Source organism: Canis lupus, chromosome 1, assembly GCF_003254725.2.
Source record: "Canis lupus dingo isolate Sandy chromosome 1, ASM325472v2, whole genome shotgun sequence".
NCBI lineage: Eukaryota > Metazoa > Chordata > Mammalia > Carnivora > Canidae > Canis > Canis lupus.
This window is the reverse complement of record NC_064243.1, coordinates 43,007,634-43,033,402: the sequence shown is the minus strand read 5'-3', so window position 1 is coordinate 43,033,402 and position 25,769 is coordinate 43,007,634. Positions and strand designations below refer to the sequence as shown.

At 35.7% G+C, this 25,769-nt stretch overlaps 1 long non-coding RNA gene across 1 annotated transcript in view; it reads left to right on the top strand.

Moving 5' to 3' along the window:
- LOC112643793 (uncharacterized) overlaps positions 1-25,513 on the top strand; it is a 90,792-nt gene extending 65,279 nt beyond the window's left edge. Inside the window, exon 3 of the long non-coding RNA XR_007411109.1 lies at positions 25,271-25,513. This is a non-coding gene — a long non-coding RNA (uncharacterized LOC112643793). The remainder of the gene's footprint in view (positions 1-25,270) is intronic.
- Positions 25,514-25,769: the final 256 nt, after the last annotated feature.

The window sequence follows — 25,769 nt, the reverse complement described above, 5'->3', positions numbered from 1 at the left end:
TTTTAAGTGAATATATAATATACTAAATAACATATAAAATGACCATGTATTTGTCTTAAAAAATCCTACTTTTTAAGGCTTAAAAGCAAATATATCAAAATTTCAATAGTATTTATGAGTTCATAGGGAAATTAAGTAGAATGGTAATTTCCCTCCAAATTTTGTTAATTTTCAATTTTTCTCTGAATTTGCAATACTTATATTTGTCAGAAAAAATATTGCAATATATCAACCAAGTAAATTTAAAGAAGTAACAAGCCTAACATTGACAGAGTAAAGTTTTTCCTATGGTGCCATATAATAGGTATTAAAAGAAACAAGGTGGGAAAAAGCTTCAAATTTGTGTCTTGCCCAGGAAGTTGGCATACTTGAGTGGACATGCTGTGGTTAGTAATTAAACATATGAAGACATGGGGAATCTACATAAGAGGAAGGAAAACCAGGTACCAGGAACTAAAATTAAAAACAAAAAAGAAAATGAAACAAAAGCCATGTTTGGCTATCTTTACTGCTTTTGGGTTATTCTTGTCTCTTAGACAACCTCATTCATGAAGTCATTACTCCTGTTATTAGTCTCTTAGATTTTAATTCCTTCCAAAAGGTCATATATTCACAGGGAATAACTAGTCAATGAAAGAATATATATTCAATTTGGCTCCAATTTCTACTGACACCCATCATTAAAGGGCTTTAAGACATAGGAAGGGTCTGCTTTGCAGAAGACATAAAAGTTTGGGATGAGAATCACCTAGGCAGGATATAGTGGGTCTGGTAGTAGAGAATGCCAGAAAAGTGTAAGGTCATCTAAGAAGTTTGAATTACTTATTTAGGCTTCTGTCAATTAGACACCTGTTCACCTTTCTACTATAGCAAATAGCCTAGTATCCTGCACATATTAAGTACTACAAATGTTTATTGAGTGAGTCAACAAATGAATTAACTAGCATGACAATTCCCCTCTAGGAGACAAGAGACATCTGCTTAGGTACTGAGGGATCAGCTATGAAGCACAAGGTCAGGTCTGAAGTAGCAGTTAGTGTGCTCTGATGCCAGGTCACCCATCACAGCTCCTGAGATGTTTCCCCATCCTCCATCTTTTTTCCCTGCCCAGGACAGGTCTTGGATCTAAAAAGAAGAGTAGGTTTGAGCATTCATGAGCATTAGCTGGTGCATAGTGAGCATTAAAAATTAGAATTGGACAGATTCGGGTATTTGTCTTCAACTTGCTTTGAAGTAAATACATATTTATGATAAATTTAATACTATTTCAACTCCTGGAACAAGGTTTTTCTCTTAATGTTCTTTTAAGTTATGTTGCCTGGTGTATAGGCTTTGTTATATGTACTTACTGGGATGAATTATATGCTTCAATATATGAAGACACAAGTAACTTTTTTCAAGAAAAAGGAATGGCAAGAAATTGTAATGGCAAAGGGCTACTGGATATTTTTTAATGTATTTTTCCAAAGAGATTTGCTAAAAGATCAAAGAAAACATAAATCCTTGAGAACAAGAACAGTTAATCTTCCCTGAAGGCCACACTCTACATACTAACTCTTTAGGCCAGACCCTACACTCTAAACAATTTTTGCTCTCCTTTCTAAGGCAACCTTTTAAGACATAAGTACTCATACTTTTACTTACAAGTCAGAAGCATCTGGGCATAAGCCTTTCAACTACATTCCTTATTTTATGGCCACAAAACTTAATTTGTAGGCAGATGTCTTTACAGGGGATGGTGAGGCAGATTTTACCTAGAACCTAGTTGCCATTTACTCCACCCACTCAATTATACAGACTCAACTAGCTATTGAATTAAGCCAGTCGGAGAAGGACAAACATTATATGTTCTCATTCATTTGGGGAATATAAATAATGGTGAAAAGGAATAGAAGGGAAGGGGGAAGAAATGTGTGAGAAATATCAGAAAGGGAGACAGAACGTAAAGACTGCTAACTCTGAGAAACGAACTAGGGGTGGTAGAGGGGAGGAGAGTGGGGGGTGGGAGTGAATGGGTGACGGGCACTGGGGGTTATTCTGTATGTTAGTAAATTGAACACCAATAAAAAAAAATTTTAAAAAAAAGCCTATTTTGTCTGTTAGAACAAACTTAAGAGAAATCTAATTTATCTCATAAACTTTACTTGACTCCAAACTTCTTATTTTATTTTAAATGAATTTTATCTTTAGATAGACTTTCACGAATCTATGCCTTAATAAGGGGTTCAATAACTATTTCATTTGTATATTACATAAAAATGTCTTGGAATCTATTTTTTAAAGAATTTTAAAATTTAAATCTTATTCATGCCCTTCTTTCTCCATACATTTAAAATTTTGTGGTGAATAATCCCTTTGATTCTCATCAATTTTCTTTTTTTCTTAGTTATATTTACTAGCTTCAGGCTGCTTTTCTCTCTCTTGATAGAGAGATAAACAGATATAAATATAGATATAGATATACAGACATGTAGATAGATCAGTTTTATGAAATTGAAAGGTATTTAACTATAGATATGCATCAGTCAACTTATACAGATACCCACTTCTCATTCTAACTATAATCGGTACCAGGTAGAAAATAATAGTAAACAGAGCACTAGGCCCAGATGGGAGGATAGAAATTCCCATGGCATTTTACTTGGTTGCCACAGAAAAAAGCTAATTGTAAGCCGAATGGAATAAAAATTAAAATGGGAATTAGTAGAGAAGAAGATGTAAAGGTGGTAAGGGGCAGCCAGAGAGCTAGGAAGACAAGCCATGGAGCCAACGTTCCAGTATTTTGAAGGATGCTGAGGAAGACAAATGATCACTGGCCAGGTTCAGGCTCTTGGACCTACTAGGAAGTTTTTGGCTGCCTTTGAGTTCAATTTAAATTGAGTGAAGACAGCAAATGCTGTCTAAAAGAATAGTTGGGGTGAACAGAAAATGAGATTAGGTATGTGTCAAGAGTGAGAAAAGACTTAGAGCAATGGTCTGAGGCGAAAGCAAAGTCAAAGGGTTTTTGAGTTGGTTTTTTTAATTGATGAGAAGATACCTAAGATTGTTAGGCAAAGGTCAGGTATTGTAGAGACTGTGTGATCAAAGAGTAGAAAGAAGATTAAGACCAAGAGAAGGAGAAATTTAGGGACTATGGAATCAGAGTGAAAGTGTACACTTGAAGAGCGAAGAACCATCCTTGTCAGGGAGGCAGGAAGAAGCAATGAGGGAGAAAACATGCCTGGTTTAAAAGGAATGTGTGAAATAAAAGGATTGTGTAAAGTTTAAATGGTCAAATATTAGTTATTAAAATAGTATTCTCACTGAAGTGTTGATGGGAATGGAAAATGTTTTGGTAGAAAAAGGAACAAAATATGAGCACAACAGAATATGGTTCATATCAATTTGATAGAAAGAAAGAAATACAGAAAGAGAGAAGGAGGCATAGAAGGAAGGAAAAAGGGAAGGAGAGAGGAGCAGGAGAAAGGGAGGGAGGAATGAAGGTTGGAAGAGAGCTTGCACTTCATAGAGGAAAGGCTGTAAGAAGACAATGGGTGACAGTCCAAGTATCTCAGTTACCAGGGCCGCTGTGAACACACTTGATTTAGAAGTGACAATGACTGGGAGCACTTAGGTGGCTCAGTTGGTTAAGTGTCTGACCCTTAATTTCAGCTCAGGTCATGATCTCAGGGTCTTGAGATCAGCCCTGCGTTGGGCTCTGTGCTGGTCATGGAGCCTACTTAAGATTCTTTCTCTGCCCCCCACACCTACCTTTCTTTTCTTTTCTTTCTTTTCTTTCTTTTCTTTTCTTTTCTTTTCTTTTCTTTCTTTTCTTTTCTTTCTTCTTTCTTTTCTTTTTCTTTTCTTTCTTTTCTTTTCTTTCTTTTCTTTCTTCTTTCTTTTCTTTTCTTTTTTCTTTTCTTTTCTTTCTTTTCTTTTCTTTTCTTCTTTTCTTTTCTTTTCTTTTCTTTTTCTTATTTTTCTTTTCTTTTCTTTTCTTTTCTTTCTTTTCTTTTCTTTCTTTCTTTCTTTCTTTCTTTCTTTCTTTCTTTCTCTTTCTTTCTTTCTTTTCTCTCTCTCTCTCTTTCTTCTTTCTCTTTATTAATGTTAGGCTTGGGTCAGTGGAGCTGGTGTACTTGGGGACAACCTTGGTGTCCTCAGACACAGCATGCTTATCCAGCTCCGCAGGCAGCAGCAGACACATAGCCCTCTGGACTTCCCAGATGTCAGTGTGGTTGGGCCTGAGTACTGGGCCAATCGGCAGTCTTGCCAGCCATATGCTCAATAGGAAAGAGTCACAGAGGAAAAATTCAGAGAGGAATGAATTTTCAAAGGGGTTGAAAAATCCCAACGTGGAAAGAACAGGCAACTCTATAAACCTCACATCGCACAGGAATCTGAGATTTATAAAAAAAACTGGATGATTTTATTTCCACTTAGATACAGTGGAATTTGATGAACTCCAAGAAGATATGTAGTCTTCAAATTCCCTCCTTTGTTACTGCCCAAATATTTGGAATTTCAACATTTATAACAGATTTATCTTGTTCAAATATTTTCCATTAAAATTAGCAGAACTTCTAGGTAACATTGGTGGATCAAATGGACAGATATATTTATAAGGGCTTTCACCCACAGAAACAAAAAGACCAGAAGAGGAGGTAAAAGCAACAAGATTTTAGAAGCTGGAAAGTAATCAACTCCAAAAGCCTCAGAAAGCTTCAAGCTAACCTTGTAGTGGCTAGAGCCCAGAAGCAAGTTAATTTGTGCTGCAAACATCTCAGAAAGTACAGGAATTGGAAATATCTGGTCATTCTACAACTGAGGTTCATGTGAGGCTGGAACCTGAGGATTAAAATGGTCTACATAAGAAATATTGAAATTTCTGTCTCTGAGAGTCTAAGCTATGTATAAGAAAGATTTAGGAATAAAGATGAGTCACCTAAGGAAGTTTCTGCATACTGGAGTTCGAAATAAGTTTTGACTTCTGACAAGATTCAGAAAAACTGTTGCTTCATATATTTGCAAGTTTGCATGGATACCAATTACACATGCAAATCCAGCACTTTCCCCACCCTTCCTCAAATGAAGGTTTATATATTGGCAATCTTTCATTATAAAATAGGAGCTAAAGTTTTTAGCTTGAGTCATCCCTCGAAATAGGCAGCTGCTCCCTTCTACCAGCTGATATTTCATATTAAATTGTCCCCCAGATATTTCATCAAAATGGCTTGCAGCATACACCCTACATTTATTTACCTCATGTCCCTTTTGTGGCTCATTGTCAATCTGCACAATGGGGAAGTCTGGGCGGCAGCTGCAAATTTTCTGGTTTTCAATACACACAGCATATTTGTCAGCAATTACGTCTCAGGCTCACTATCTGCACTTGTATTCTCAGTACAGAGTAGCGATGGCAAATTAATTATTACAATGATCTGGACTGTGCACTCTCTTCCCTATAATGCACACTGAAGCCCTTCCAGCTCATGGATAATTCTAGCCACCAAGAAGCAGTGATGAAGAAACTACAGCTTCTATGTTTTAAAATTCTTTGTGGCTCCTAAAACTTTTTCCTAAAGATAGAATAATTTTATCTTTAATTCCTAGATAGGTTTGCTACACATACTTATTGCCCTTGAACAGTGCTTTTCAAATTTTTCTTTTTTTAATATTTTATTTATTTATTCATGAGAGACACAGAGAGAGAGAGAGAGAGAGAGGCAGAGACACAGGCAGAGGGAGAAGCAGGCCCCATGCAGGGAGCTCGATGTGGGACTCGATTCAGGGTCTCCAGGATCAGGCCCCGGGCCGAAGGCAGGCACCAAACCACTGAGCCACCCAGGGATCCCTCAAATTTTTCAATAGTATACTTTTAATAGTAGAAGAAACTCATTCTTGGAAGGCTGGGGACACAGAGTAAGATCTGCAGAAGGGTGGAAAAAGGTTTGTTGATCTCACATTGTAATTCAAAGATATACTAGTTTAATGTTCCAATAAAAAGATAATTTTTATATATCACTGTAACACGGGGGAAATCATATTGCAAAAGCTTGTGTGAAGTTTATGCTCTGAGTTTGAGGATACCTTGGCATATCTTCTCATTCCTGGGCTCTGTGCATTCCAGATTTGAAAAGCAAGAAAGATTCCTCACAGGAAGCCATGATGTCACTTGCTTCTAAACCCATTCAAGTGTATTTCTTTTTACTTTTACCCCTTGAGAAGTTAGTTTTTTTTTTCTAAATGTTGTAGATATTGAAGACTTCTTATAAATTCTTCTTGATAACTAAGTTTTATACTCCAATAAACTTATAAATTTCAGAATTTCAAAGGGACTATTTTAAGTATGTAAAAAGCTATTTACCATAGTTCTTAGGTATGTAGGCTTGAAAGTCAGATGATTTGGGTTTGAAACCATCTGGCACCTTTATTTTTTCTGACAAGTGAATTTGACCTTCTTAACTGTTCTATCCCTTAATTTTCTCACCTATAAAATAGAGGTAAATGTAATACCTACCTTTTAGGGTTATTGTAAAAATTACATGAAATACTCTAAGTGAAATACTTAGAATCGTACCTGGAAATAGCACAAATGACTACTGTTATTAGCTGTCTTTCTTGGATAAGAAAATTGAGTCCAGAAGGAGAGAAGTTCTAACTGCAACAAAGCTTTTAGTAATTTCCAAAATTACAACCATACATATCTAGAATTCTCCCATTAAGAAATAGTGACTATTAAAAAAAAAAGAAATAGTGACTATTTCTCTTCAAATGGCCACCAATTCTGAAAATGTTGGCATATCTTTCTATGCAGCCATTCCCAACAAAAAGCCAAAATAATAGGCCATTTTGGATATTCTTGACTGTGAACTCTGAGAGAGAATATAACATATGTAATGCATATATTTATTCATTCATTTGTTCCTTCACTCATTCCAGGCCTATGCACCGAATACCTGCAGTGGGTTCACATAAATTACATGAAGCCAAAAGTTCACATTTAAGTCCATTTTACTACAAGCAATTTGGTAATCCCTAAACTGGGGTTGGGGTTTCTGTTTCAGCATTTGAATACATTCATAAGAACTAGTGGTTCAAATCACAACATTATCCTGAATGGTTTGAGCCCCGCTTTGTAAGCTTGGTCGGACCTTTTCTACTGCTGGAAAACTTTTCTCCAGGAGTCTGTTGCATTATATAAAGCATGTTCTCTAAACTTGCCTTATTTTTTTTTTTTCAAACCCGTCAATTCTACCACTATGGCCTCTTTTTGACAGTGGCCTATAAGGATGTTAACAAATTCATTATTTACAAGTAATGGTTCTTACCTGTCTTTCTCAAAACTGGATGTCCATGAACACATCTTCTCTTCTTCCTTCTCTCAGAGAAGCCAATACCCACCCCTTTGCAAAGGCTAATCCTTTCTCCTGTTTCTGATCCTGTTCAAGTCCTGGGTTTTATCAATATCTTGTTTTCTCCTTCTCATCTGGCTCTTCTCCTGGTGCTTTATCAATTCCTGTTGTTCTGTTCCTCTCACCTGGTTCCTCATTATTAGTGTGTCAGCAGGAGTTCCTGCTTCCAACATAATCATGTGTTTTCCACCAAAAGATCTAACATCTGCAAGTAAAAGAAATTAGAATCATTTTCAAAACAGTTAGCTCATAATTTCACTACACATTACAAATAACTAATGTAACCCATTTACTCAAGTTAGATTTAGTTGTGTATAGATTTAGTACATTATGAGGAAATAAAATATTTGGGCTGTAAAATAATCTCAAAGAATCACACAGTATTTTAAGAAAGGTAGACATGGAAAATCAGGACAAGCTTATAAAGATGTTTTCACAGTGTATTTACTGTGTACTTTTCTGGGACTTGCATGTGCTGGATATATATGTAAAGAAATAATCTCTATCCTTTAAGAGTTTACCCTCAGAAGATGTTATCTGCTCCTCAACCGGCATTATAAACCTATGTTATAATCTTCCTATACTTTAGGCGGGAAAAGAACAGGTATTAGATTCTCCCAACACTTTAGGCCAGAAAAAAAAAAAAACTGATATAGAGATGCTGAAGTTACCTGCTTTTAAATATTTATGTAATGAAATCTCGAGGGGATGCTAGATGACTCATTAAGATTTATTTGTTTCGCTCAAATTGTGATGATTTGATTTCTGCATCTCTGAACAGCAACTACAGATCTATATTTCTCTGTTTCTATTTCATTACTCACTGATAATTTTATTTTATGCTGCTTTGGAATTCATCTCATAAAATGCTATATGTCCTCACATTGTGTTGTGTTCCTGTTGCCTGATCCTTCATGACATAGAAAAATAAAGGTTCGTAGGAAGAAATAATCTGCTCTTTCTTTGGAACCATTTAAAATCAACTGACATTTGAGAATGAAGTAAAGAGAAAAGATGATCATGTTTTCATAAACTGTATCTAGAAAGATTTGCTCTTAATTTACAAAATCAGAATACAAAGGTAAATAAAATAATTATTGCTTTCTAAAATGTTTCCTTACAATAAAGAAATTTGAAATTTAGCTAAAAGGAAATTTTGTATTTAAAAAACTTTTTTGGGGGGTGCCTGAGTGGTTCAGTTGGTTGGGAGTCTGACTCTTGGTTTTGGCTCAGGTCATGATCTCAGGGTTGTGAGGGTTCCATGCTCAGTGGGGAGTCTGCTTGAGATTCTGTCTCTCTCTCCCTCTGTCCAAACTACTCTCTTTAAAATAAATAAATCTTTTTAAAAACTTTTTAATATATATTAATATATATTTTAAATACTATTTAATATATATTATTAAAATGTATATTTATATATATATTTATAAAATATATAAATTTATAAAATATATATATAAAATCTAACAACTTTTTATCATACCCAGACATGAAAGGTTGCCAAAGCTGATCTGGCTCTGGGTCTGGGAAGCAAGGAGCACCCAAAATACCATTAAAGACCTCTCCTGTTGATAGTCAAGGCACTAGAAACAGTAGGTCTGCATCTAGACTGCCTTCTCTAACATATCCATGCACTCCTTGATTCACTGCAGATTGGCTTCTGACCAAAAACATTTACAGAAACTTTTCTCTAAGACGAAGAATTGTTTCCATGTCACCAAATCCAATGAGTACTGTTTAGTTGTAATTTTATTTAACTTTCAGCATTGACACCCTAATCTGCCTCTGTCCTTTGTGACTCTCTCAGCTTCTGAGATTCCATTCTCCTCGTTTTCCTCTTTTGTTGCTGTTCTTGCTGCTGCTGTGGCTCCTTCTCGGTCACCTCTTTGGCTCCTTTCTTTGACATGGTACTCAGAATGTCTGGACTCTGGAACAAACATTCCTAGATATGACTTAGGATTCCAGTTGGGGATAAAGGAATGAACAAGTAAACAAATGAATAATCATCCTTTTTATGGCTTTGATTTCAGAGTGCCAGGGAAGGCCCTCTATACCTACAAAATGACTCTCTCCAACCTACTAAATGGGCCTCCTCACGTGGGGCTTAATCCCAGGACCCTGAGATTATAACCTAAACGGAAGGCAGACTCTTAATTGACTGAGCCACCCAGGTGCCCCATTGGTTTTATCTTATACTCCTCTCATTCCCAAAACTGCCTTCATGAGAATTCTCTGCTTTATCCTTGGTTTCTTTGATGAGAAATATTCCTGACCTTTTTTTTTTTTTTATGCCCATGCACATCAACTCTGATGGAGTAGAATAAAGAATGAGGATGAGACATTCAAACAGCTGCAAAGGAAGGAAAGCCCAAATGATATGCATTGTGCCAGAAGTATAGAATTTACTAAGTGCAGAGAAAGTAGGGTTATAAGTGATGATGTTGCTGAAATATGATAAAGGTCAGGGCCCAGAGTGAGATTCAAGTTTGTATTTGGATCCTTCTTTTCTGTTTTCCTATGGAGGAGTCCTACTCTTATCTCTTGAATTTTGAAAGATTGAAAGGGAAATCTTATAAATTATGAAATGTAGGGTCAGCCAAAAGTTTGGAAAAGAATTTGCCAAGTGGGAAGGAAGTCATGTAGAACAGAAAGAGATGGAGCACTGAAGAGAAACGCTCCCTGCCTTAGAATTTAGCTAAAGGTCAGCTCTACTTTAAAGACTTTCTGTAATCTCTCTAATACATGTATACACATGTTTCTGTATTAAATTATTTTTAGAAGTGAAGCAAATCTTCCCTCTTTCAGATGGATGTTATCACATGCAAACTACTATTAAGAGGGATATTTGGTGCCCAATTTGTAGGCTTAAAGCTTCCATGGAACTCTTAAATAATTTCTTGACTAATTATATAGTTATGATTCTGTCCTCACCAAATATGGGAATCCCTTCAGGGTACCTAATACAATTATAAAAGGTACCTATTAATAAATGACTAACATAAGATGATAATACAATTTTTAATGAGGAAATAAGCCATGTAGAAACTTTATCATTAGAAAGGATATCTACTTAAAATCAATATTTAGTCAGACTAAGAAAATATAGCCTAATGACCGTGATAGGGCAAAAAAATATGTGACTAATTTTTCCTTGGAATAATTCAAGTTAAAAAAAAGTTGCTAAACATGTAAGGCATGCATAACAATGTACAGACAACAGAATTTATACCCATGATTTAACAAACTTAAGAAATAAAATCTTCTATCAATATTTCTGAAGTTAGCAATGTGCCTTTTTAAATAATACATCACTCTGTATTGTTACAGAGTTACATACCCAGATGTAACCACTGTTCTGAATTTGCTTTTCATTCCTTTGCATTTAATATTTATATATGTATCCATAGTGATATATGGTATTATTTCCCTATTTATAAACTGTATATAAATGTTTTATTCTGTATGTATTTTTGGACACTATCTTCTCACTCAACATTTTGTTGGAGATATTGATGCATGTAGACACATGTAGCTCTAGTTCATTTATGTTCCCTACTGTATGTATATATGCATTTATTCATTCATCAACAATTCATTGAGTGCTTACAATGCACTGTTTTAGGTGTTGAGGATATAGTACCTAGTTTATATAAACCTTACATTCTATTTGGAAGTCAGTAGTAGACTGAACAGAATAAATAAGAAAATATATCTGCTATCTTAGTCAGAGGTGGCAATATAAAGAAAAATAAGGCCAGAGAGGGGTAAGAAATGCAGGGAAATGGACTGCAATTTTAAATAGGAAGAAAAGGTGTTTCAATTAGTTGGGAACTGTTGCGTAAAGACCTGGAGGAGATGAGGAAGCAAGTCATGGACATCTTTGTAGGAAGAATGTTATAGGCAGAAGCAGGAGAAAGCATAAAGTCCTGGTGTAGGAGCATAGCAGGTGGTTCAAATAATGCTAAAAATGCTAGGAGGCTGGATGAATGAATATTGGGACAATAATTTGTAACTAGTTTATTTATTTCTCCTTTAATTTTTATTATTTCCTTCCTCTGCTTGCTCTTTATTTAGTTTCTTAATATGGAAGTTTAGGTTATCAATTTACTTCTGTAAATTTCCCTCCAGCACTGCATTTATTACATCCCATAAGTTTTGGTATGTTGTTTTCTTGTTTTCATTCAACTCAAAGTATTTAATAATTTATCTTCTGTTTTACCCATTGTTGTTCAGGAACCTATTAATTACTGATTTCTTTGTAATTGCACTTCCTTATGAACAGAAAATACATTTTGTTTGATTTCAATCTCTATAGATTCACTGAAAGTTTTTAAATGGTCTGCCATATAGCCTATCCTGGAGGATATCTCATGGGTTTTTAAGAAGAATGTGCATTCTGCTATAGTTGAGTGGAATATTCTGTGCATATCTGTTAGGTCTCCTTGTTGTTGTTTTTAATTTTATCTATCTATCTATCTATCTATAAATATTTATTTATTTATTTATTTATTTATTTATTTATTTATGAGAGAGAGAGAACACAAGATGGGTAAGGCATAGAGGGAGAGAGAGAAGCAGACTCCCTGCTGAGCAGGGAGTGCTGAGGGGCTTGATCCAAGGACCCAGGATCATGACCTAAGCTGAAGGCAGATGTTTAACTGACTGAACCACTCAGGCACCCTGGTGTTCTTGGTTTATAGTATCATTCAAATCCTCTATTTTGTGGTTGATCTCCTATCTAGATGTTTCGCCCATTATTGAAAAGGATATTGACGTTTGCAACTATTTTGTTGTGTTGTTATTTAATTTAATTACTGATATGAGAACTTAGTATTTTTCTAGTTTCTACATTTCTTAATTGGTAGCCTATTACTATTGAAAGAAATTGCCACAAACTTTGGTGGCTTAAAATAACACAAATTTATTAACCTACAGTCTATGGATCAGAAATATGAAATGAGTCTTGCAGAGCTAAAACTCAGCCCTTTGTCAGGGATGAATTCTATTTGGAGGCTATCGAGAATAATCCATTCCTTGCCTTTTCCTTCTTCTATAGGCTGTTCATATTTTTTGGCTCATGGCTTCTGTCTTCAAAGCCAGCAATGGCCATCAGAGTCCTTTTCACATTGAATCCCTCTGTCTTCTGCTACTGTCATCATGTATGCTTTCCTGATTCTTCTGCCTCTTTCTCCCACCTTTTAATGATTCTTGTGATTGTATTTGGTCCACTGGATAGGATGATTTTCTTATTTAAAGGCCAGCTGATTATTGACCTTAATTCCACTTGCAATCATAATTTCTCCATCCCTTATGTTACATAACATATTCAAAGACTATGGGCATTAGGAGGACATTGTTTTGCCTACCTCAGTATCTAAAATTTTTTCTTCCTCTATTCCTTCATTATCTTATCTTTTGTTTAGTAGATTAGATATCTTTTAATATGCCATTTTAATTTTCTTATAGTTCTTTTTATTATATTTTAAAGTTTCTTTTCTTAGTGTTTGCCCTGGAGTGTTTGCAATGAACATTTTGATTTATAGCAGTCTGGTTCAGATTAATACCAAATAAATTTCCATTTTGTATATACAAACTCTGCTCCTATATAACATAGTTCTCTTCTACTTTCTTCATGCTATTATTGTCATAAAAATTATATCTTATACATTATAAGCACATCAACATAATCTTAGAATTATTGCTTTATGCAATTGTCTTTTAAATCAGTTGGACAAGAAAAGAGATATAAACATGCATGCTTACTGTCATTTATATTTTCCTGTATAGTTACTTTTACCTTTCTTACATTATGTGGGTTTGATTTATTGTCCTTTCATTTTAGCTTCCATGATTCCTTCTAGTATTTCCCATAGGGCAGCTCTGCTAGCAACAAATTCCCCATTTTGGTTTGTCTGTGTATGCCTAATTTTTCTCTTTCAGTATGTAAGGTTTGCTAGATGTAGAAATCTTGGGTGGCGGCCTATTTCATTCAGACTTTTGAATATGTTAGTTCACTGCCTTATAGATTCCCTGTTTTCTGCTAGAAAATCAGCTGTTAATCTTACTGAGGATCTCTTGTATGTAACAAACTGCTTTTCTCTAGCTGCTTTCAATATTCTCTTTTTGTCTTTGACAGTTTGATTACAATGTGTTTAGATGTTTAACTCTGAGTTTATCTTACTTGGAATTTGTTAAGCTTTTCACATGTGTAGATTAATCTTTTTCATTGCATTTGGCAAGCTTTTCACCATTTTATCTTCAAATATACTTTGTGCCCCTTCTTCCCCTCCTTCTGGTATTCCCCTGATGTGCTATGTTGGTCTACTTGATGTGCCACAGGTCTCTAAGGCTTTGTTCATTTTTTCCTCCTTCTTTTTCCTTATATTACTCAGACTGAATAATTTTGATTGACCTATGTTCAAGTTGGCTGATTTCTTGTGCCAGCTCAAATCAGTTGTTAAGAGCCTCTAGTGAATTTCTTATTTCTGTTATACTTTTCAATTCCAAAATTTCTACTTGGTTCCTTTTAACAGTTTCTGTCTCTTTATTGATATTCTCTAGTGAGACATTAATTTCATACTTCCTCTAGTTATTTAGTGATGGTTTACTTTACTTCTTCAAACATACTTATAAGAGCTAATTTTAAAATTTCACCTAATAAATCCATTGTCTGGTCTTCCTTAAGGGCAGTTTCTAAATGACAGCTTTTTTCCTTGTGTAGGAGTCATATTTTCCTGTTTTTTTTTTTTTGGCATGTCTCATGATTTTTTTTTTTTTTGGCAAAAACTGGTCTTTTAAATAATATAATGTGGCAACTCTGAAAATCATATTTCTTCCCTTCCCAAGGTTTGTTGTTGATGTCTATGTAGTGACTTTTCTAACAAATTCTGTATATATTTTTTGTTATTTGCAGCCACTGAAACCTCTCCTCAGTTAACACAGTGGTCAGTTAATTATACAAGCATTTCTTCAACTGCCTGGAACCAGTAACACTCCCAGCATTTAGAGGGGTTCTGCATGTCTGTGTTGGGGCATGCATGTCTTTATTCCACTGACAAGCAGCTTACCCTCTGTCTCAGCCTTCAAGTCCTGCTTGTGCAGAGCCTCAAAGAAATTAGGTCTTTTTCTGAGTCTGTGCACATCCCTGCACATGCATGTGACCAATAAACACCCCAAAATATTTAGAGATTTTCAAAACTCTCTATAAATATTTCATTTCAACTTTTCCTTTTAAGTTTTTTGGCTTTTTGTCTGAACTTTTGTGACCACTCCAGACTGCTGTGATATGAAACAATTGCTACTGATTGTTTTGGAAAATGTTCAAAGTGGGAAAGGCTGTCCACACTAGCTGATGTCTGACTCTGAATCAGGCCAAATAAAGGCAAGCTGTACCAGTGGGTGTTTCTTAGAAACTACCAGACAGGTCAAATGCTGATGATTCTCCAGGGATGGGACTTGAAAAGAGCTTCAAAGCCATTTGTCTACTCCAGGGGCTGCTAAACTTGATTTTTGCAGTTACTGCAATTTTTAAAAGAAATATGCTAATTTTAATTGTGAATTGTGACTCGTATTTGTTCTGAAAGGCTTAGTGATATCACTCCAAGTTCATGATTTACCTACAAAATTTCAGTTGAGTTTTTGCTTCAAACTTCTTTGGAGAATATCAAATATATACTATTTGTTTTATCTGAGATTTATTGTTTATTCTTATACAAGAACAGACAGTATCAAGGAAGAAACCTATCTTCCTCTTACCCATCTCCCACAGGCATACCTTTCCAATTTTGAAGCATATTTTGTAAAAGTTCCTTATATATTTTCTCCAAGGAAAGAGATCAATATCCAGTTAACCTATGTATAAGTTTTCAGAGCTATTGCAAACTAGGGGATGGAACTGGATGAGGGCAAGTTAAAAAGCCATAAAGTTCTCTGTTCTTACCAAGATTTAGCCACTTTTTGAATAAATCCTCCTCCGACTGTTGCAAACATTTGGTTAATTTTCAAAGTCTTGAAAGTTGATTTTTTACAATATTTACCAGTGCTCTCACTGTTTTTATGGAGAAACAGATTTTCAGAGGTCCTTACTTTGCCAGTCTGGAAGTCAAACCCTTTCTTTGCCCATTATAAACTTTTTTTGCCTTCTTATTTTTCAGTTATAAGTGGTCTTCCTATGTTCTGACATAAGCCTAGTGTCTGATACATGCATTTCATACATTTTGTTTCAGTCTGCTTTTTGTTTCCTGTTTCACTAATGGTATTCTTAGAAGAACAAAAATTTTAATATTGATATAGTCAAAATTATCTTTGGTTAATTTTCTTTTATGATTCTGGCTTTTGAAGAACTTTTTTTTTCTCTTTGTTGGTTCTATCTAAGAAAAAATTGGCTACTCCACCTTTACAAGGATTTTCTCATATTCTCTTTTTGAAAGATTTTTGTTTTTGATTATACACTTAAACCCATAACTATTTCATATTAATCTTTGTGCATTGTATGAGGTAGAGACTGGTTTCATCTTCTCTATATGGATATCTCTTTTTTTGTAAAATAAGAAAAAAATGACCTTTAAAATTTATGGAGACTCCCTACAAATTAGAGGAAATTTCTGCCTCTTTCATACCATTATGTTTATTAAATAGATTCTTTCCCTGCTTGATCACTTTAATTTCACCTGGACAATGCCATATTCGATGGTAAATGTCCTTCATCCATCTGATCACATTACAGCCTCCTGTTACCTCTGCTGAGATAGTTGTCATTATTTCTTGGAGATTATAAGGTTGACCATGTGTTCACATTTATAGAACTTTATAATAAAATTCTGTGAGCAATGGTTATAATTCATAGTACATAACTATGATCTTACTGTCTTAATTGTGTGTTTAGGACCTACTCGTATAAGAATACTTTAGGTTCTACGTGATGTCAGCCTAGCTCCAATTTAGATGATTACATTATAAGTACCCTCCAGGGGCACCTGAGTGGCTCAGTTAGTTGAGTGCCTTTGGCTCAGGTCACAATCGGAGGAGTGGGGCACAGTTTGGGATCTAGCCACACATCAGGCTCCCTGCTCTGTGGGGAGCCTTCTTCTCCCTCTCCCTCTGCTATTTCCCCTGCTTTCTTGTACTTGCTCAAGCTCTCTCTGTGTCAATAAATAAATAAATAAATAAATAAATAAATAAATAAATAAAATCTTAAAATAAATAACATAAGTGCCCTCCACTCCACAAAATGTATAAATGTCAAAATGAAGAAAGCATATATGGAAGTGGATATAGTACCCTTATTTCACTCTACCTTCTACTCCCCCTCTTCAGGCCAAAGATAAAGAGAAGAAAACAAACATTCCACTTTCAGAATTTCTGTCAGGCCAACCTGAATTTTACAGGACTAACATGTCTGTCTGTGAATCATGGTTGGCCACGTTCCCCAAGTTCCTTAACATCTATCATGATGAACAATCTACACTTCCCTGATTCTGGTCTCCTCCCAGGATGTGCAAATTATGTCTGATTTCAAAAGCGTATCTCTGATTCTGACAAAGCATAAAATTATATTTTTCTAAAATTAAACTAATAATATATGAAAGAAATTAAACTAATAATATATGAAAGAAATTCTGGTCAGAATATATGAAGGAAAAACTTTATTGGGTATAATATGTTTGAGATAAAATGACTTGGCAAATACAAAATATATGTGGTATAAACTTACAACCAAATAAGCAACCACTGAGTTGAATAATATTCCTCAGCTATTAAAATACTGATAAATAGGCAGAAGGGAATGAATAGATGAAAGCCAAGAAAAACCAAAGGCAGATGGAATAAGAGCTGATTAAGACAGAACCCTGAAGAATTCTTTCTTTTTTAATCTGGAGATAGAGAAGCATTGAAGCAAAAATGTGATAGTGAATCACAGAGAGAAACTTGAAGATTGACCTAAGAGGTCTAAACTCAAGGTCCAGATGAGTTCCTCAGGCAAGAAATGGAGTTGTCTGAAATAAAAGCTGAAGGGGTGAAGATTGTTGCAGGAAGGGCTGAGAGTCAGCTGGCCAGTTTCCTTGATGTACTCTTCCATCTGGTCAAAAAAACAACTGGAAGGAAAAAACATTTTCTATATCTAAAAGAAAGACATTCTTATAACAGTAAGCTTTCATTCTTCTACCCTGGGAAGTTTCATTTGCCAAACACTGTAGTTCTCCCTGTTGCAGCCTTAAACTGACATTGGGATTACATGGTAAAGATGTTCCTGGAGGTGATTAGTAAAACCAAAACCAAACTGAACTAAGATAAGGGCTGCCCTTTTCCATGGGTATGTTATTTTCAGGTCCTATATTATCTACACCAATTTTATTTTAATAGCCCAGATGACACTTATAATACAACATATAATCTCATTGATGGTAATAGGTTGCTTTTAAATGTATCAGTCTGGGGAAGAGGGAAAGTGACAGCTGCGCTTATTTACAATGCTTCCAGAAGTTAGAAGAACAGAGTAAGAAAGATTAACTTATAAATTTGCTACTTCATGTTTCTTTCATAACTCTTACAAATAGAGGTGATTTAAATTTTTTAAGCTGTTAAAAAACAAATGCAGCTAAGTAAATTGTAAGATTTTATTGTTTTTTTTTTCAATGATTCACGAATTGGGCAGCATCCCATCTAGTAGACAGGAAGGAGCTCTAAGGAACTGCACAAAATGAAAGACTTTTATAGGCAAAAGGGAGCAGGAACAAAGAAGTTATATTAGGCAAAAAGTGGTTATTATAGGGTTACTTTCCTCTAGGGGAAGGCAGGATCAGGGGGATTCCTGATTAGACTAAAACTCCACTTCTAGGATAGGAGAAATTCTCTTGTCTTGGTTGGTGATGTGGAGCTTAGAATAAGCAACTTAATTTAGGGCTTGTTGTCTTGATTTAACAAATGCATAAAATCGTGTACACAGCTGTAATTTCTTTTGTAAACCGGAAGTTAGTAGGAGCCCTCTTGTCTCTTTCAACGTCAGATATCTTCAGATATCCTTTAGGATTTCAAAGCCCTTTCTTCTGTGCCAGATTCCTTGATTTATAGATATTATTTTGTTAATATCAGCCCAGACATAGGTCTTAGTCTTTCACATTTTTCCATAAGAAATCAACACATAGTAGGCCTTTTGTGAGATTGATATTTTTTTAAATTTCTTTTTATTGGAGTTCAATTTGCCAACATATAGCATAACACCCAGTGCTCATCCCATCAAGTGCCCCCTTCAGTGCCCGTCACCCAGTCACCCCCACCCCTCACCCACCTCCCTTTCCACCACCTCTTGTTCGTTTCCCAGAGTTAGGTGTCTCTCATGTTCTGTCCCCCTCTCTGATATTTCCCACTCATTTTTTCTCCTTTCCCCTTTATTCCCTTTCACTATTTTTTATATTCCCCAAATATAAAATGAGTGAGACTGTATAATGTTTGTTCTTTTCTGATTGACTTATTTCACTCAGCATAATACTCTCCAGTTCCATCCACGTCGAGGCAAATGGTGGGTATTTGTCGTCTCTAATGGCTGAGGAATATTCCACTGTATACATAAACCACATCTTCTTTATCCATTCATCTTTCGATGGACACCGAGGCTCCTTCCACAGTTTGGCTATTGTGGACATTGCTGCTATAAACATTGGGGTGCAGGTGTCCCGGCATTTCATTGCATCTGAATCTTTGGGGTAAATCCCCAACAGTGCAATTGCTGGGTCATAGGGCAGATCTATTTTTAACTCTTTGAGGAACCTCCACACAGTTTTCCAGAGTGGCTGCACCAGTTCACATTCCCACCAACAGTGCAGGAGGGTTCCCCTTTCTCCACATCCTCTCCAACATTTGTTGTTTCCTGTCTTGTTAATTTTCCCCATTCTCACTGGTGTGAGGTGGTATCTCATTGTGGTTTTGATTTGTATTTTCCTGATGGCCAGTGATGCGAGGCCTAGATATGGCCAACAAGCACATGAGATTGATATTTCTTACTGAAGATTTAGGCATGACTGGAATGGGTCACCTTTGAGTGTGTGACTTTCATTGTCTTATCGACCTCTGGCCTTTTCATGTCTACACCTCTCCCTCTCAGATTAGACATTTCTTCTTTGGTAGCTACAGATTTTTTCCCTCTACTTAGCTTTCTCCAGTTTCTATACCCTAAATTTGCTTGATCAAATCCATCCATGATTTCTGTTTACAGACCCCACCCACCTAAACGGCTTTTGTGTTATCCATGGTGAAAGCATTTCAGCAAGACCTTCAGACACAAAAGCATATTCAGTGGAATTCTGAAAATATGAGAATAGGTGAATTTGGAAACCAATCTCAGTGAGCACTATCAGCCTCAGGATTCTGGCAGTTCTTTGATTAGGTCACGAAAAAAACAAAATTAAGAGATATTTATAAGATTATCCATGTGTGGGCAGCCCGGGTGGCTCAGTGGTTTAGCGCAACCTTCAGCCCAGGGCATGATCCTGGAGACCTGGGATCGAGTCCCACGTCGGGCTCCTTGCATGGAGCCTGCTTCTCCCTCTGCCTGTATCTCTGCCTCTCTCTTTCTCTCTCTGTGTCTCTCATGAATAAATAAAATCTTAAAAAAAAAGATTATTCATGTGTTAAAGCTACTATATTCCGATACATTTTAAAATTGAGGTAAAACTGACATATAACATTGTATTAGTTTCAGGTGTACAACATAATGATTTGATATTTGTATTACGAGATGATGACACCACTAAGTTTAATTAACATGCATCACCATAAATAGCCACAAATTTTTTTTTTTTGGTGATGAGTACTTTTAAGATCTACTCTCTTAGCAACTTTCAAATATGCAATACTGTACTATTAACTATAGTCACCATGCTATACATTATATCCCCATGGCTTATTTCGTTTATAGCTGTTAACTTGTACCTTTTGACCTCATTTTGCTCCCTCAACCCTACTCCTTACTTCTGGCAACTACCAATCTGTTCTCTGCATCTATGAGCTTGACTTGGTGGGGTTTTGGGGATTTTTGTTTTTGTTTTTGTTTTTAGATTATACATATAAGTGAGAGCATGCTGCCTGACTTACTTCACTAACCGTAATACCCTCAAGGTCCATCCATGTTGCCACAAGTGGCAAGATTTCATTATTTTCTGTGGTTGAATAATCCATTATATATACCACATTTCTTCTTCCATTCATCCACTGGTGGACATTTAACACTATTTCCATGCCCTGGCTACTGTGAATAATGTTGCATTGAACATGTAGGTAATTATATCTTTTTGAATTAGTCTTTTCATTTTTCTTGAATAAATACCCAGAAGTGGTATTGCCAGATCGTGTGGAAGTTCCATTCTTAGTTTTTTAAGACCCTCCATACTGTTTACCACAGTGATGGCACTAGTTTACATTTCTACCAACAGTGTACAAAGGTTCCCTTTTCTCCACATCCTTGCCAACACTTGTTATTTCTTGTCTTTTAATAATAGCTATCCTAACAGATGTGAGGTGATATCTCTTTGTGGTTTTGATTTGCATTTTCCTGATGATTAACAATATTAAGCATCTTTTCGTATTTCATGAAAGGACATCTGTATGTCTTCTTTGAAAATTTTCTATTCTGACCCTCTGCCCGCTTTCTTTTTTTAATATTTTATTTATTTATTCACAAGACACACACACACACACACACACACACACACACACACACACACACAGAGGCAGAGACACAGGCAGAGGGAGAAGCAGGCTCCATGCAGGGAGCCCGATGTGGGACTCGATCCCGGGACTCCAGGATCATGCTCTGGTCCAAAGGCAGGCGCCAAACCGCAGAGCCACCCAGGGATCCCCTCTGCCCACTTTCTAATTGGATTTTTGTTTTTTTTACTATTGAGTTGCATGAGTTCTTATATATTTCAGATGTTAGCTCCTTATCAATGTATATGATTTGCAAATATTTTCTCCCATTTGGTAGAATGTCTTTTCGTTTTGTTGATGGTTACCTTTGTTGTGCAGAAGGTTTTTAGTTTCATGTAGTCCCACTTGTCTATTTTTACTCTGCTGTCTCCAACACATTTTGGGGTCATTAATCAGTCTTTCTGTCCTCTAAAATTTCTACTTTCTTCTCCCAAAAGAAGAAGATGCAACAGGCACCAGACATGAACTCTGAGTGGAGGTCAGGTTTAAATGTCTTACCACTGATCTTCTAACACCAAGTATAATTCTATCTAAATGTCCACTATTTTACATGGGGGCTGAACATTGATGGTACAAACTGAGTAAGGATACCCTGTATGTAACACCTTTCTCATAGAGTATAGTATAGGATTATCTTATTTCTTGAACCAAGAATTCTAATTCTTTCTGGTTGTCTCACATTCTCTGTGTTTATAATGTACCTCATGACTTATATGAAAGAATTCTCTTGCAATAAATGAACCTATATTAAAATGAACAAATGGGACCGACCTAAAGTTAGAGAAAATCTTCAGTTTATAATCGAGCATTTTAGGGCACCTGGGTGGCTCAGTGGTTGAGCATCTGTCTTTGGTTCAGGTTGTCATCTCAGAGTCCTTGGATGGAGTTCTACATCAGGCTCCCATGGGGAGCCTGCTTCCCTCTCTGTCTGTGTCTCTACTTCTCTCTGTGTGTCTCTAATCAATCAATCAAGCAAGCAAGCAAGCAAGCAAGCAAGCAATTCAAGACAAGTCTGTGTCTGATCACTTAAAAGTTGAAAAAATCATGTCTGGGTAACTCCAGTTGTCATGGTCAAGAATGTACCTGAGGTTTACCATACTAAATTCAGAAATGCTGACTCAGACTTTTCCAGAATTTTTGATAACCTTGTCTGTACTCCACATTCATAGGCTATTTTGTCTTTGAAATAGAACCTCCATATAGAATGTGAAGATTATATCTTTTATGGTATATCTACTCCCCTTTGCAGATCGAATCATTTTTTGTAACCAGGTGCTTTCTCTATCAGATTATTTTTTAATTTTGTCTTCCTAGGTATGTGATTAGATTCTCAGCCTCTTCTAGTAGAATAGACTTTAGACACTGAAGTATATAACTCAATTGTGCAATTAAGAACTGACCTCTGGGTTTTGTTTTCTCCAGCACAATTATTTAAACTACTTGACATTAAAATATGAAGCCATTCTGTCATTTTTGAGCAATTTCCTGAATAATTTCCAATTTCCAAGCCATTTGTACACAGGAAACTGCTGATTAACAAAGGTTGCACCCAATGAAGTCAGGGGCCTTTCATCTAATTACAAACATTTCTTATTATCTTCAATTAAGTCTACTGTGATCCTGGAACAACTTTTCATATTTGCAACCAAGCTGTGGAAAGACACTAATGGATATCAAAAGCATTACTTACCTGACCAGGAACTAAGAGTCAGGATCCCTATCAAAGTCTCTGCTGTAGAGACCTCTGGAGAGACATGTGTAAACACTGGTTATGGAATGTAGAAGTTATGAGGATGAAAGGTACAGCATAGGGAATAGAGTTAATGGTATTATAATAGAGTTGTATGGTGATGGTAGCTAGCATCACTATGTTGCATACCTGAAACTAATGTAACAGTGTGTGTCAACCATACTATAATAAAAATTTTTAAATAAATACTAAATCTTTAAAAAGTATCTGCAAAAACTTTTAACTCAAAACAGATGAAAATGTAAAATTCCAAGTTCTGAAGATAACAATAGATACATTTTCTTATAATGAAGTACTGTCCAACCTCAGTGATATTGATTCAGGAATAAATATTAATTTATTATTGATCATTTTAGAGACATTGATCCAGTTCCATTTCTCTATTTTGAATTTCTAATCTGTATACTATATGAGCAACAACATCACTGCATGAGTTGTGCAGAATTTCTTCATTTAATTCATTTGTATTGTCTTCTTTTCGAGCCCACTTAAACTCTCAAGTGTCAATGTCCTGGGTATGTTAATTATTTATATGCATTTTATTTCCTAGGGAATAACTTTTACTCAATAGCTTTTCCTATGTATCTTTTTCCAAGGTCATTTCTCAAATTCTTTCAAATCTCTTGCTCTTTGGTTAGTGTCTGTAGCAAATAAAATCATCTTGCAAAATGAGGACATCAGGTTAAATTCATTTTACCTAGTTCTAAATTCCTCTCCATAGTCACCCTGTCAATTTTTTTTCCCTGTTAATTTTTAAATGGAGTTTAGGGAGTGGCCCCTATGCTCAGCCTCTTTTACTAGCATCTTTAAGTATTCAGCCTACTGGCCTTCCCTTTGGAATTTCGCCTTATCCAACAAATATCTTGAGGCTGGAACAGTGTTGCTGAGCTATATTGGAGCCCCAAACAAAAGGAAAAATATATGTCCCTATCTACGTTTATCAAAATATCCTTTTATATTTGAACCAAATGGAAAAGTCAGTAATGACTCCATGATTTAATAAAATTTGACTATATAAGTTTCTGTGTTGCCCAATCTGTTTTTACACCATTATCAACCCTCGGACTCTCTGGCCCTGGGCTGAAACTAATGTGGTGTGTAAAACAGCCTGAATTTTGATATCTTGTTTATCAGATTTTTTCATTAATTTTAATTTTTAAAAATATTACATTAAAATATTATTTATCTTGATTACTGAGATTTTTGGCACCCTTTTAAATATTATATCACTGATTACACCCTGATCCTTGTCCTGAGCTTAAACTTTTTTTCAAAATTAACCTCTAAGCATTCAACATGGTACATTCCTTTAATCTTTCCCTTTGAGGGAAAAAAAACCCCAGCCATGTACTCTTTTCTCTGCCTTCTCACTAGTTTCAGCTCCCTAACTATCATCACTGTTTGGAGAAGTTCAAGTTGAGAAAGGAGGAAAAAATCCAGCTTCCATGAGCTCATCATCTGGTACATCAGCCAAATTGCTCTTCTGTGGTTCCAACATGTTCCTCCCTTTCTAGCTTCTCCCTCTCAGTCTCTTTAGCTACTCAGCCTCATCTAACCTGGTCCCCTCTCCTTCCCCCTTACTCTGACTCTCTAGGCTTCTTGCACCTTTGTCTCAGCTTCATGGACCTCCATTCTCCTCTCAGGAGCATTATGCAGCCATCTCTGGCAGACATGCCACTTCAAGCTCTCATACTTTGGGACTATGAGAACAACAAATTGAGGGGTTAGTGTCAGATTTATAACTTCGAGTCAGGAGTTGGTTACCTACTATGAGTGGAGAACAATTTCTTTTTTTTTTTTTTTAATTTTTTTTTAATTTTTATTTATTTATGATAGTCACAGAGAGAGAGAGAGAGAGGCAGAGACACAGGCAGAGGGAGAAGCAGGCTCCATGCACCGGGAGCCTGACGTGGGACTCGATCCCGGGTCTCCAGGATCGCGCCCTGGGCCAAAGGCAGGCGCTAAACCACTGCGCCACCCAGGGATCCCTGGAGAACAATTTCTAAGGGTCTGTTTTAAATTGTTTCTCCTGAATCAAATGGGTTTGTACCAACCAAAGTCTCAAAAAACAGGCTTTACCCTGACTGTAAGGAGAAAGATTTAGTACTTATCCACCATACTAATCATGTAGACTCTAAACATTATTTATTGTAAATATATTTATTTTCCTTCCATCATTTTAATACACATATTATGTGTTATTTAACATTTTAATTTTATATAATTTAAAAGCATTTTATTTTATAACATAATTACTGTAATGAATTATTATCACCCATAATTTTGAGTACATTGTGCAATTAAAAAATATCCACAGCTCAGGATCACATGTAAATACTTTTCATTAATGTTTTTTTCTCCCAGTGTATTGTCTCTATTACTTACCAGCTGGACAGACCTGGTAAGTGACTGAAATTTCTTTCTTTAGTTTCCCCACTACAATAATGAGGACATGATTAATATCCACCTCACGGACTACTGAGGGATCCAGTGAATCAACATGTGCCAAGTGCCCAGAACACTGCCTGTTGCCCAGCAAGTGCCCAATCCAGCAAGTGTTAACCACCATCATTATCATTATTAATATGTATGGGGTTCTTTCGTGTCAAGGTTCATTTGTCTTTTCTTGGCTAAATTGTGTCTCATGTTGAATAAATTGTATCATTTTGAATTCAAAACAGAACTCAATTATTGTATTAATCTTTTTACTTTGTGAAAAGAATTAATAAAAAAGAGGTATCACAATTTACAAAGAAATAGTTTCTTTTTCCTTACTTTTTATTGAACACTAGGATTTTCCAGGCTAAGTAGAGTCCCAAATATGATGAATTTGTATTGTTAGAAAATAGAAATAAACGGTACAGAGTTTAGGGTTTTATTTTTGTTACAATGCATTTTTTTAAAGTAGAATAAATGGGGCTACTGAT